Source organism: Periplaneta americana, chromosome 5 (genome assembly GCF_040183065.1).
Source record: "Periplaneta americana isolate PAMFEO1 chromosome 5, P.americana_PAMFEO1_priV1, whole genome shotgun sequence".
Classification (NCBI taxonomy): domain Eukaryota; kingdom Metazoa; phylum Arthropoda; class Insecta; order Blattodea; family Blattidae; genus Periplaneta; species Periplaneta americana.
Genome location: NC_091121.1, coordinates 4134373 through 4147592, shown reverse-complemented (window position 1 = coordinate 4147592; position 13220 = coordinate 4134373).

Sequence of the window (13220 nt, the reverse complement as noted above, 5' to 3'; positions counted from 1 at the left end):
CAGCACGTGCGACGCGTCACAAAAAGTTATTAACTAGTGGTCCGCAGTCCGTTTCACTCTAATAGTAAATGACAGAAAAAATTAATCGGCGTTTATTTTAACAATAGAATCTATTCATAAGCAAGCAGATGACACAGAGATAATGGGAAATGAGAACTAAAGTACGCGAGAGGTTACCACGTACAAAGGAATATAATATATATAATTAGAGAAAGATGAAGGAAGTACAAAACAATGAAAGGCAGAAGAATGAAATTAATGAAAGGGAAAGAAACAAACGAAAAAGTAAAATGAGAAAGATACGGAGGATAAAAAGAAACGACGAGAAAGGGATAAGGTGCGAAAGGAAGAAAACAAAGTTAGAAAGAAGGCAAGGATGACAGGGAATGTTGAAAAAAAACAAGAAAAAGGAAGACTCAAAGCAGGTAAAAGAAAATAATGAAGGAAAGAAAGCGAGGAAGGTATAAATAAAAAGAAGAGATAAAGTATGGAAGATAAAACAAAAGACAAAGAGGAAGAAACGAAGAGAGAAAGAAGGAAAGCAGATAAGAAGGAAAATAAAAAAATAATAAACTATGGCAGAGAAAATAAGAGAGAGAGAGAGAAAGAAAAATAAAAGGGAAGATATAAACAAAGACAAGGAGAGATAAAGCATGGCAGAGAAAATGAGAAAGGAAGAAGTGGAAGAGAAAGAAAGAAAGAAAAAGTTAAGGAAGGAAAGGAAGAAATAAATAAATAAATAAAGAAAAAGATAACGAAGGAAAGGAAGGAAAAAAGAAAGAAAGAAAAAGATAAGGAAGGAAAGGAAGAAAGAAAGAAAGAAAAAGATTAGGAAGGACAGGAAGAAAGAAAGAAAGAAAGAAAAAAGGTAAGGAAGGAAAGGAGGAAAGAAAGAAAGAAAGAAAAAAGATAAGGGAGGAATTGAAGAAAGAAAGAAAGAATGAAAGAAAGAAAGAAAGAAAGAAAGAAAAAGATAATGGAGGATAGGAAGAAATAATTAAATAAAAAGATAAGGAAGGAAAGGAAGGAAGAAAGAAAGAAAGAAAGAAAAAGATAAGGAAGGAAATAAATAAATAAATAAATAAATAAATAAAGAGATAAGGAAGGAAAGGAAGAAAGAAAGAAAGAAAGAAAGAAAGAAAAAGATAATGAAGGAAAGGAAGAAATAAATAAATAAATAAAGAGTTAAGGAAGGAAAGGAAGAAAGAAAGAAAGAAAAATATATTGAAGGAAAGGAAGAAATAAATAAAAAAAAGAAAAAGATAAGGAAGGAAAGGAAGGCAGAAAGAAAGAAAAAGATAAGGAAGGAAAGGAAGAAATAAATAAATAAAGATAAGGAAGGAAAGGAAGAAATAAATAAATAAAGATAAGGAAGGAAAGGAAGGCAGAAAGAAAAATATAAGGAAGGAAAGGAAGGTATAAATAAATAAATAAAGATAAGGAAGGAAAGGAAGAAATAAATAAATAAAGATAAGGAAGGAAAGGAAGGCAGAAAGAAAAAGATAAGGAAGGAAAGGAAGAAATAAATAAATAAAGATAAGGAAGGAAAGGAAGGCAGAAAGAAAGAAAAAGATAAGGAAGGAAAGGAAGGAAGAAAGAAAAAGATAATGAAGGAAAGGAAGAAATAAATAAATAAATAAAGAGATAAGGAAGGAAAGGAGGAAAGAAAGAAAGAAAAATATATTGAAGGAAAGGAAGAAATAAATAAAAAAAAAGAAAAAGATAAGGAAGGAAAGGAAGGCAGAAAGAAAGAAAAAGATAAGGAAGGAAAGGAAGAAATAAATAAATAAAGATAAGGAAGGAAAGGAAGGCAGAAAGAAAGAAAAAGATAAGGAAGGAAAGGAAGAAATAAATAAATAAAGATAGGCCTAAGGAAGGAAAGGAAGGCAGAAAGAAAGAAAAAGATAAGGAAGGAAAGGAAGAAAGAAAGAAAGAAAAAGATAATGAAGGAAAGGAAGAAATAAATAAATAAATAAAGAGATAAGGAAGGAAAGGAAGAAAGAAAGAAAGAAAAATATATTGAAGGAAAGGAAGAAACAAATAAAAAAAAGAAAAAGATAAGGAAGGAAAGGAAGGCAGAAAGAAAGAAAAAGATAAGGAAGGAAAGGAAGAAATAAATAAATAAAGATAAGGAAGGAAAGGAAGGCAGAAAGAAAGAAAAAGATAAGGAAGGAAAGGAAGAAATAAATAAATAAAGATAAGGAAGGAAAGGAAGGCAGAAAGAAAGAAAAAGACAAGGAAGGAAAGGAAGAAATAAATAAATAAAGAAAAAGATTAGGAAGGAAAGGAAGGCAGAAAGAAAGAAAAAGATAAGGAAGGAAAGGAAGAAAGAAAGAAAGAAAGAAAGAAAGAAAGAAAGGGACAGAGAGAGAAACAGGGTAAAGATGTACTGTAATCTTCCATCTATAATGACACTGTCGAAGGTACGTTGTCCGTCCCTTGACAGCATCTGGAACATGTGTGGGGGGGGAGGGAGAGGGGAAGTCTACTCATTGTTAGGTTAGGAATTAATTCCGCGAGAGCTCCGAGTCTGGACGGATCCATGTCTGAAGAGCAACCTAATAACAGCGCAGCTCAAAGAATGATGCACTCCGTCTCCTTTGTCCGGCAAGTAAAAACAGCGGCCCTCCAGGTCGTACACTGTGACACAGTAATTGCTTTCAGCTGATCAAAGAGTGCACGACATAATTTCCGCTGCAGGAAGAGTCTGCGCGATAATTCGGCCCGCAAGTGGGTTTATCAGGAATTTCTTCGGACAGCATCAGTCCGGAGCCCGCTTCCCTCTTCGAGGGGGGCAGATGGAACTGTCATTCAGACGTCACCCCATGACGCGTCAGCTTCCTGTGGTGGTCAAACTGAGGGGCGAGACCCCCCGCAGCCGTCTGGTAAACCAAAGAGAACATCTCTCAATCGAGTGCATTTCTGTGGGCCGCATACCCCCCTGGGATCAAAAGCCAATGATTCCGCTGGTGTCGATTGACTTCACTTGTCCGCTGAACAATGACATGATGGCGACACTCGGTGACGTCATGGCGACAGATTTCTATTTGCGGAGCTTTCATGTGGTCTTTGTGTGTCAAATGTAACATATCTGCAAATGAAACTGCATTGCTATTTATAGCATGGAGAATGGCTACCTGTACCATCAGGAATATTTATTGTATTATCTATCTGTCTATCTATCTATCTATCTATCTATCTATCTATCTATCTATCTATCTATCTATCTATCTATCTATCTATCTATCTATCTATCTGTCTGTCTGTCTGTCTGTCTGTCTGTCTGTCTGTCTGTCTGTCTGTCTGTCTGTCTGTCTGTCTGTCTATCTATCTATCTATCTATCTATCTATCTATCTATCTATCTATCTATCTATCTATCTATCTATCTACCTACCTACCTATTTCATCACGCGCTCTTATACACTTAGCCAGAAACAAAAGAATACAATAATATAGCCTACAGTTAAATTAATAATTACAAATTACAACATTAAAAGTAAAACCAACCACAAATTCAATACAGTATTAAAATAGGCAAGACTAATTAAATAACTCTTCAAGAACATTATACATAGTCAAAAACTAAGAAAATAAGACAACTAGATACAAATTAAATATTACAAAATAAGATGAAATTAAAAGTCGCCTAAATACTTTGCAACAGGGTTCAAATTTCTCTCACACACATTATCTTCACAGATATTTATCAGAAAATATTTTCCCAAAATAAAATCGGATATAAATATGGCATTCTATAAATTTTCCTTCATACAGTGTTGTAAGATGAAACATATATTGCATATTGATGTAGAGAGGTAAATTATATCACAGTGGAACACATATACTTAATAAGAAATAAAATAAATCTACGTAGCCTAGGTAATTGGTACTGTGGTACTAAACACAAATGAGGTTGGAATGCAGAGAATACATGGAGGGAGTTTACAAATGCGTAAAATTCTTAGAAGGAATTACCTTTAAGAACCAGTGGTCTTAATTTTATTGTATCTATCTCCATGCCAACAAGAGACATCGTATGCAAATCACTGCAAACAGGCCTTCAATTGTTTAATAAATTAATTAATATTCATCAGGATAAAACGTTAGCATTTTTGTGTGCAACTTTGAACAGAAATTCCAAAATATGTAACGCTATTTTGTTCATGGCTTATTTGTTTACATATTTGAGTGTTTACTTTTAGCAAAATTCTGAAAATGAAGCATTTACAGATAATGTACAAAAATATTTCAATTTTAGATAAAATGATCATAAACGTGTTCATACTAATCTTCAAAACAGAACGTGTTTAATCCGCATATAGAATCATAACATTCACAGTCTTAGTAGAAATAAAACTGCTGTTCAGGAAAACTGAAGTGTAGAGATGGTAGATTTTAGCAACTTAAAATTCAGCAGTTATGAAGTAATATTTAGTATTTTATAGCACTTTTAATGTTAGAATTTATCATTTTGTAGCATTTTGAAAGGAATATTTTCTTATGTAAAGATTGATGGTAGAAATTCAATGTCATCAATTATGTTAACAGACATTTTCTAAATTTTCCAGTTAAAATTCTTGAAAATAAGTAAGTAAAAGATAATTTTAAATTACAGTGAAATTATGAACATTAATAAACTTACCACCAGCCGCAGAGTTGGTAACTCGAGGTAACTGTACTGTTAACAACAGAGAGGGTATCAGGTGGGTCACATAGGCTAAATAATTTATCTCGATGATGCTATAAGGGAAGTTACTTAGCTGCAAGCACTTTACGAACGTCAGAATCAACACAATCGTTTTTACGTGGAACTTCAGTAGTTGTAGTGCCCATATCGCAGTCATTCACCCTCCAACCAGCTGTGAGAGTTGTCCGCTTTCTGTGTCGTGTGGGTTGCTGGGAAATGGCTTTGCTCTGCGGGTGGTATGCTTCCCCCTATAGTTGACGTAAACAAGTGAAGTACAATGCCTTGAGTCAGGTCCTGATAGATGGGAGACCCAGAGGAGGATTTCAACAAAATTCTGCGTTTTGTAATGGGAGTATTGTGAAGTACAAGATGGAGCATGTGTTAAGTTAACTCGACCCAACTAAGTTTATATGAGCTAGTGAACATGTGAGAATGTGTTTGGTTCACCAGCAGACATTTATTTATTTATTTATTTATTTATTTATTTATTTATTTATTTATTTATTTATTTATTTATTTATTTATTTATTTACTTATTTATTTATTTATTTTTATTTATTTATTTATTTCTTTATTTATTTATTCATTCATACATCCATCCATCCACCCACCCACCCACTCATCTATCTATCTATCTATCTATCTATCTATCTATCTATCTATCTATCTATCTATCTATCTATCTATCTATCTATCTATCTATCTATCTATCTATCTATCTATCTATCTATCTATCTATCTATCTATCTATCTATCTGTCTGTCTGTCTATTTATTAATTAATTAATTAATTTATTTATTTATTTATTTATTTATTTATTTCTTCTGGTGTAGTTAAGGCCATCAGGCCTTCTCTTCCACAGCACCAGGAAAAATCAATAAGTAGAAAATCTCCTTAAACTGACACAATGGTACTTAATTGTAAAAAAGATGTTGGATACGCAATAAAAGTGGAGAAAAATAACGTAACGGTTATTTTGAAACTGTTCCAGAAAGTAACAGCGTCTTGGAATACTACGTTCCAAAATAACAGTGTTGTTCTGAGCTAGTACAAAATACTTGCTGTTACAAAATACTCATTTCGCTTTGGAACTACTTTACGACGACACCTGTTCCACAGAACAGAAAATGTTTGACACTGCTGGAAGCAGGAGTGGGAATCCTTTCGTCACACTGAACGAAATGTTAGAAACTAAAATAAAAGATAAATAGTAAAGATACAAAGAACGTCTTTGAAAAAATATTTACTGATTTATTTATTTATTTATTTATTTATTTATTTATTTATTTACTTATTTATTGATTTATTTGTTTGTTTGTTCGTTCGTTTGTTTGTTTGATGTTTGTTTGTTTGTTCGTTCGTTCGTTTGTTTGTTCGTTCGTTCGTTTGTTTGTTTGTTCGTTCGTTTGTTTGTTTGCTCGTTTGTTTGTTTGTTTGTTCGTTCGTTCGTTTGTTTGTTCGTTCGTTCGTTTGTTTGTTTGTTTGTTTGTTTAACTAGCTAGCTAGAGAGTACAAATTAAATTTATACAACAAAAATGTTTCTAGCCACTACCGTAAGAGCCAGGCTCGGGTACGGTGTGGTCAATATAGAAATTATCTTGAAACATGTTACTGAGTATTGGATTCACCTAGAATTATATCAAACAATTATTATTAGCGTAACGCCTATATTTCAATACACTAACTGTATTGTGGATTTTATTAAGAGAGATGAAAATATATAGATTGTTTTATTTATTTTTAGTTCCATTAAAATAAAATTATTGAAATTAAACTAGTCGTAAATTCTATTCAAACATAACTGTATTGTAACCTTAGTGAGACAGGAGGGAAAGTTGAAGATTTTTTTAAGTACAAAAATACAAAGTTATGAATTTTTTTCTTTCATTACAATGAGATTATTACTCTTCATGATGGTATTATGAATTTTAGCACGGCCGAAATTATTATAGCTTTCTATTTACTAATTGTTGGAGAAATTGAATACCATAGTGAACGTGAGCTGGGCAGAAGAGGAAGAATAGATCAGATTTTATTTATAATTTGGATTCACTTCGATTTCGTGGCCAGTTTACAAATAACTTAAAATTACATTAAATTTCCTGCTTTTGAACAAACCTGATCTACGAATTCAGTTTGGAATTAGAAACCATTTCTTTTCCACGAATTCACATCTCAGCTCATTATGATGCCATACTGCATCACGTGGCATACAGAGAAGTATATGCTCATTTAGCGTCCAAAATACCACTGTTACATTACATACCTTTCGTACGCGCATGTTCCAAAAACCACTGTGCTGCTGTGTAGTTATATATGATACTGTTATTTTGGAACTGTTATTTGGAACCTAGTATTTTTCAAGGAACTAAGAGAGTTTATTTATTTATTTTTTTATTTATTTATTCATTTGTTGATGAACATAACAGGCAAAGCCCAATTACAATGTTCACGACTAACACATTAATTTATAAAACATAAACAAGGAAAAGGAAACATACACTTCTTAAAAACTGAAACAAAATAGAAAAAAGGGAAAGGAAAAAGAGAAATTGAAATAAGGTGTGAAAGTAGCTTCAAATTAACTAACAACAACATTATGTAAAATATGATAACAAATAATTCTGTACCTAGAGAAATTCATATTGAAAATATCAACATTCGGATGAGGATGTAATTTATTGTATAACTGTAACATTTGGAAAACTGGGGAATTTTTCTGGGATTCAGTATTTGTCCTTGGTATGTAAAACAAATTTCGAAATTTCATTTTAAGCTTAGGTGCATATAATGTTATACAGAGTGTTTCAAAAATACGGGGCATAATTTCAGGTATGTATTTCCCACATGTAGACAATCAAAATAGTTCATTACAACATTTGTCCGGAAATGCTTCATTTCCGAGTTATGGCCTTCACAACATTGAAATTCACCGGAACGTTTTTCTTTCCGCAGGTCGTTGTCATTACAGAAGATGTTCAAAATGTCCACCTCCTGCTTGAATACAGACCTCACATCGATGACTCATTGACCTGCGAACACGATCCCAAACTCCAGGAGTATTGCGTATGACCTCAGAACATGCCACAATTCGATTCCGAAGGGATTCCAAATCAGGCACCGGAGACGAATAAACCAATGATTTTAAATAGCCCCACAAGTAGAAATCGAGAGGGTTCAGATCAGGTGAGCGTGGAGGCCAAGCAATTGGGCCACCTCTACCTATCCATCGATCAGGAAACCTTCGATCCAAGTACCGGCGAGTCGTACGACTGGTGTGCAGGAGCGCCATCATGCAAGAAGTGAATGTGTTGACGATTGATCAGTGGAGTGTCTTCTAACACATGAGGTATGGTTCCGGTGAATTTCAATGTTGTGAAGGCCATAACTCGGAAATAAAGCATTTTCGGACACATATTGTAATGAACTATTTTTATTGTCTATATGTGGGAAATACATACCTGAAATTATGCCCCGTATTTTTGAAACACCCTGTATAATAAAATAAACCAACACAGTCCAACTTATTGTTAATAATTTTATAAAGAAAGTTTGAAGATTGATTAAAGAGTTGGATCTGGTAAGAGAAAATAACAACTTTCCTCATCTCTAATCTGCAAAATGTTCCAAAATTTTGTTCATATTTATATATCTAATAATTTACACTATATAGCTACATTTAATTCTACCTTTGCTTGAAGTTCTGATTGATACATCTATTATCAGGCAGTACATCCCACTTGACGATATGTGTCAGAAGAAGAATAATTGTTTGTATACATCTGAAGTCTGATTAGTGTAATATGTAGCTAGTCTGCGATGTATGCAATGAAGGGAGAAAGTAACTGGCCACCCTATTCCATTACCGTCCTTCACAAGTCTTTCGTGGTTCCGACTTCAAGAACGTAGAACTTTACACTCTTTGTCTTTACTCTTTCGAATTACCTTTCGTCTCGTTTCTCTTATCTATACTCTAACCATGACGTAAGCAGATCATTTATCTGTGGCACGTTAAGTATACCTCTTCAAAGAACATCTCGTTATTCATCATCTTTTACAGTATCCACCTCGCGACAATGGAATTCCCTGTCACAAAGTTTTAGGGGCTGCAAGACAATAAACACTTTTAAAAACAGCTTAAAAGATAACCTTCTTAGCATTTCACTCCAATAATACTGATTTAAACTATCACTGACTACATTGTTACTTCTTTCTTTAGACATCATCCTGATAGTGCTGTATTTTCAAAATTGTCTCATAATAATCTCTTTCTATTATCTAACATTATTTGAAATATATTAACATTCTATGTATTTTAGTTTAATTCTGCTACACAGTGTATTTCACTGTTTAATTAATAGTTCATAGTATTTTGTTGTTTAATTCGTAAATAACTCTTCTATACATGTAACTCTAATCTAAATCAAATTGTTGAATTCTTTGTAAGTTCATGCATATGTATATACTCTTTTTGCTGGTTGAGTGGAAGAGAAGGCCTTACGGCCTTAACTCTGCCAGCTAAAATAAATTATTATTATTATTATTATTATTATTATTATTATTATTATTATTATTATTATTATTATTATAAATACCAGATCTCTTATCTGTGGCACGCTAAGTATACCTCTTCATAGAACATCTCGTTATTCATCATCTTTTACAGTATCCACCTCGCGACAATGGAATTCCCTGTCACAAAGTATTAGGAGCTGCAAGACAATAAACGCTTTTAAAAACAGCTTAAAAGATAGCCTTCTTAGCATTTCACTCCAATCATACTGACTTAAACTATCACTGTCTACATTGTTACTCCTTCCTTTAGACATCATCCTGATAGTGCTGTATTTTCAAAATTGTCTCATAAAATCTCTTTCTATTATCTAATATTATTTGAAATATATTAACATTCTATGTATTTTAGCTTAATTCTGCTACATAGTTTGTATTTCAGTGTTTAATTAATAGTTCATAGTATTTTGTTATTTAATTCGTAAATAACTCTTTTATACATGTAACTCTTATCTAAATCAAAATTTTGAATTCTTTGTAAGTTCATACATATGCATGCATACTTTTTGCTGGTTGAGTGGAAGAGAAGGCCTTACGGCCTTAACTCAGCCAGCTAAAATAAATCATTATTATTATTATTATTATTATTATTATTATTATTATTATTATCTTCTGGCTTAGCTGACTCATGCGTTTCAAGGTTTCAACCAATCATCGGACAGCTGACTAAATAACAACATTAAATTATTTGCTGATATTATTTTGTACAACCTTTTACTCTCCGAAAAATCTCATCTCCGCTGCTTGTAATAATAGATTCGCAAAATGGCGATCATTAGAAAGGGATCTGTCTTGGTGGTCTTGCTCTTGAACTATGCTTCTACAGCTTCAACGGAATAAACCTCGCTGACAACGCACAGGTATTGTGTAGAAAGTGTTCCTTGGGGCAGACAGTCTTTATAAAATTCGTTTAAATACCCGCCTTAGACTTTTTTCCTTTTGGTGGATGAAAAATGTCTCCCTTTGTCCGTGATCATTGCTTAGCGTTGCAAATTTGTATGGAGTAAAAAGATGACTAGCGCATCTAATTGTGGGGACATTTCTTGCTGTCGCTACCGCCAGTGGAGGACCCGAACCGGTAGTAGGCTTTAGTACAGATGAATGTGTGTAGTCACGGGGATCACTCTTAAGGAAGGTCCTGCAGCGAACAGATCCTGTTTCTCTAGACTGCCTAATCGCAATACCAGTGGCGTAGGTTCTGTACAGTTAACACTGCTTGACCAATGTTTTATTGTTTCTAACGAAATTACGCTATACTTCAGAATACAGCGTAACTACTTATATACAAAGACTTACCGTTTAAAAATAATAAAAAGCATGTTTTTATTGATGGTATAAGGGTAAATAAATGAATTCATCAAAACATGTTCCTGCAAAGACTGTACCATTTAACAGTAGCCTAATAAAACATGCTTTTGTGTGAGATCGTGCGTATTTGCTTGTTTTCCGCACAGAACCAATACGCGGTAAGTGTGAAATACCACATTCAGTATTCCCAACGGAACACACATAACAATTTCCCTCTTCTTACCGCTTAAGCGCGACATTCATTTTACTGCTTTAGGCTTTTAACATATTACTTTTAGAGACGTTTAACATAGTAATAATTATAAATTGGAAACTTACCACTGCAATTTCACCTAAATTGCAATGTTAATTATTGTTTTTAAATATTTCCAAAAATTAAGTAAAGTCTACTACTCCAAGAAACTTATTGCATTCCTGATACAAGTAACATTAAGGAAGCCGTGAAAAAATCAACAAGATTCCAGATGCCGATGTTATTACTGCAATATGTTATATAAATAATATTGTTAAAATATTAAAATGAAAAATAAATCATTACATAACATTACCGTTTGTTTTAAGTTCGCATTTATAGACTGGGGGGGGGGGAAAGACAGACGTATATCACGGCCTGCTGGAGTATAGTAAACACAGAAAACATTTTATAGCAACAATGTTGAAGAAAGATATTTTGGTTTTCCGAAGTTGCCGTCATTAAACAGAAACCAACATGGAGATTTCATTGCAACTAATTAAAAATTGGTCTTTCAGGTATGTAATAAACGATCTTCGCACAAAATAATGTACGATACACGAGCGGTATGTTTGTTTTCATGTTCTCGGAAATTAAAAAAGCTCAACTACGTTTCGCTTTTTCAATCTTTTCCTAGACCATGAAAACGTCAACATACCGCTCTTGTAACGTATATTACTATTATTGATGGTATAAGGGTAAATCATCATCATCATTATCGTCCTTGCAGGTATTAGGCCTAGTGGCCTGTTACGGTCCCCGTCCATCTTTTCAGGGGGCGTCCCAAAGATCGTCTTCCATGTGGTATATAGCGGAGAATTTGTCTTGGGAGTCTAGAACGGTCCATTCTATTGACATGGTTAAGCCATTTTTGTCTATAGTGGTTGAGATGTTCATAAATAGATGTAATTTTCAATTCTTTTGTAATTAGTTCATTCCTTTTGTGGTCAAGCAAGCTGTAGCCGGCAGTCCTCCTCAGAAATCTCATTTCCGCAGTTGTTAGGCGTTGAACATCTGAGTTTCGGACAGTCCAGGCCTCACTACCATACATGAGGACAGGTCTTGCTAGAACTTTATATGATTTTAACCTGGTATGTTTTTGGGTTTTCGTGGTTGTGAAAACCTGGTTGATGGTTCTTAAGGCTCCATTAAAATGTTGGATATTTTCAGATATATCAGTAACAGGTAAATATGTCAAATTATAACCTAAATATTTAAATGAGTTTACCTGTTCTAACGTATGGGTTCCAATGCAAATTTTACTCCTAACTGGCTGTTTACCTTGGAACGCCATAATTTTTGTTTTGTTTGGGGAAATTTTCATATTGAAATTTTGTGCTATTATATTCAGGTGGTTCCAGCAAAGATTGTACCATTTAACACTAATAAAAAAACGTTTTTTTATTAATAATATAAGGGTAAATATAACAATACAAAAATGTTCCTACAAAGACTGTCCAATTTAAAAGTAATAAAAACATGTTTTTATTGATGGCATAAGGGTAAATAAATACATACATAAAAATGTTCGTACATAGACTGTACCATTTAACAGTAATAAAACATGCTATTATTGATGGCATAAGGGTAAATAAATAAATAAATACATACATACATACATACATACATACATACATACATACATACATACATACATACAAAGAAGATGAAGGGGAAATAGCTTATAACAAAATACCGAGAGATACCATAGTAACAGAAGAGAGAGAAAAGACCTTAAGAAAATGGCAAGAGCAGTGGACTATCTCAACTAAGGGCGCAATAACGAAATCATTCTTCCCATCAATTAAAGATAGATTGAAGATAAATTTACCTGTCGGGGCAGAATTTACTTCTATTGTGACAGGTCACGGCTTCACAAGATCGTACCTTCACAGATTCAAGATTATTCCAACACCAACGTGCCCTTGCAGACTAAAAGAAGAACAGACAGTCAACCATATACTACTAAGATGTGCCACACTGACAAAAGAAAGAAGAATCCTACGAGCTAGTATAATACGCACAGGTCAAGCCTGGCCTCCACCTTTTGATCAGTTCACAACAGCATACCTCAAAAGCTTCAGAAAATTTATAAAATCCATAGAATTTGGCAAAATGTAACAGAATTGAAATTAGAAATAATATTAACAATGATGGTAACCTAAAATATAAGAAGTACAATTAGGCAACACTTGTATCTATAAGAATTTCAAGATCGCAATCAAAATTGTAAATATCTTGTTCTTATAAATTATGTAAATAATTATTGTAATATTTTATGTAAAGCATGTAGTATTACTCCAAAGTAATGGAGCATGCTGATATACAAAAAAAAAATACATACATACATAAAAATATCATTTCTTTAAGTGAGTTGCATTTTCAAGCTAAAAATGTGTTGCGAATTACTTAGTTCCGTT